Consider the following 2,193-nt stretch of genomic DNA (forward strand, 5'->3'; position numbering starts at 1 on the left):
GAGGAGCGCTTCCCGTCCATCACAGCCTCTCGGGCCTTTTCTCCGGCAGCGCGCCCCCCAGTGGAGCCCCCCCCCTCAGCGTAGAGCGTCCCGTTCAGAATGGAGAGCTCCGTGGCGTCCACACGTCTTCCTCCGCCGCGGCCGCCGCAGGCGTAGCAGCAACCGGGGGAGTAGATCAAACACCGCAACCCTGAGCCGAATCAGAGAGAGACTGCCCCCCCCCCCCCCAACGGACCCGATATGTCATTTAAAAAGCAAACGAGAGAGAAGAAATGAGACAAGCTGCTGTCCCACTCCGCCCTCGTCCTCTGCGCCCCCCACCCCCACCCCCACCCCACTCAAGGGCTCTTTTCATGGACGGTTCCACCAGAGTCCATCTTGCAGGACAAGACGTGGACGTACGTCAACCCCCCATGAATCTGTGCACTCTGCATGTTTGACTCTGAGGATCAAGTGCTATGGAATGTCTGCCCCCCCCCCTCCAAAGACTTCATAGTAGCCATTAGCAGTGAAGTGCTCTGAGCTGTCAGACAGCTCGCCGTGACCTTTGACTCCCTGGATGTAGACGAGATGCGCCGTCTGCCTTAGTGCCTTTGATCATTCTTCAACAGGGTTCTCCAGCAGATCCACGGGTAGCTCTGCTAGAGGTGATTGATGGGGGACTTTGAGGGACTTTGAGGACTTTGAGGGACTTTCTCTTTTCCGGGACTTGGCTCAGCCCGGTTTTTTTCTCTTCTCAAACTCAGAACCGATCTGTGATCCGGTGGTGCTAAACAGAACCGAACGGTGCCGTGTCCAGGTGGGCTGTCTGTGTGTGCCTCACTCATGACTCACCCCACCCCCCCTCCAGGAGGACAGGATGTCCTCTGTGTCTCGTCCCCTGTGCGTCCTCTTGTCTTCCTCCGTCCGTGGGACTCCTCGCCTGTCCATGTTGTCTTGTTTCTCCTCACTCCTCCCCTCCCTGCTGAGCTCCAGTCAGCAGGCAGCGGTTCTGCTGTCAGTCTCCAGCACTGTCCAGACATCCTGACGTCTCACGTCCTCTGAGTAACGCCCTGTCCCGAGCATGCTCTCCGCCTTCAGAGCGAAGACAGACGTTCTGTTCTCCTCCATTGCTTTGCTCGCCGCAAAGTGCCTGGATGGACGTAACCTCCGTCCGCTGGCAGCAGAGCAGCTAGTCTTCAGCAGATTGCACTTTAAACACAGCAGTAGATCTGCTTCACATTTCTGTCTTTCATTTGAAACTTCATAGATCAAGAGCAGTGGAAGCATTAAATCCATGTGTTTTAGGAGCGTAAAGTGAATCTGCTCCATGATTTCTTGACTGAACTGTTTGTAATGTGCATCCATGTTCCTTTCATTCTGTGTATGAAGTGTTGCGAGGTGTGTGTGAGCCTGTTTTCTATCTCTGTAGCCTCATGTACTCACACACACACACACACACACACACACACACACACACACACACACACAGGTCTGGTGGGCTGGTTCTGGTAGGCGGATCCAGGACCAGCGGGACCGTTCCAGGTCAGCCTCTCGTTCCCACTGCACTGTCAAACCGTTCAGAACGTTCACAGTGGCGCCACCTTCAGGTGGAGATGAGGAAGGTTGACATCAAGCATTTGGGTAGGGTCTCCACCAGCGTTCCTAATTCTTTTAAATCTTTCATTTTCAAAAGAAAATTGTGCCAATGAGGAAAAACTGCAGATAAAAAAATAAATTTATGTCTAAAAAGTAATTTTGATCTGAATGGATCTGAGAGAAACGATGCAGGAGCTTCATTTGAACTGTTCTCATTAACTGGAAACACCGTCACTCTCTAAAGATGTAGTTTTACAACAGGAAGTCACCTGACGGCTTGAACACCCTGATAACTTACCCATCAGGCCCCACCCCCTCTGCACCTATCATCAGGCTCCGCCCACCAACATTTCTCATCGTTAGGCCCCACCCCATTAGACCTCCTGCCCCCGCTCGGGTCCACCCTATCAGGGCCCGCCCCCTCTGCCCCTATCATCATCAGACCCCACCCATCAATATATGTCACCATCAGGCCCCGCCCCATTAGACCCCACCCCCATCAGACTCTGTCCCCATCAAGGTCTGTCCCCATCAGACTCTGTCCCATCAGAATCTGTCCCCATCAGACTCTGTCCCATCAGACTCTGTCCCATCAGACTCTGTCCCATCAGACTA

This window comes from Salarias fasciatus, chromosome 11 (assembly GCF_902148845.1).
Source record: "Salarias fasciatus chromosome 11, fSalaFa1.1, whole genome shotgun sequence".
Lineage (NCBI taxonomy): Eukaryota > Metazoa > Chordata > Actinopteri > Blenniiformes > Blenniidae > Salarias > Salarias fasciatus.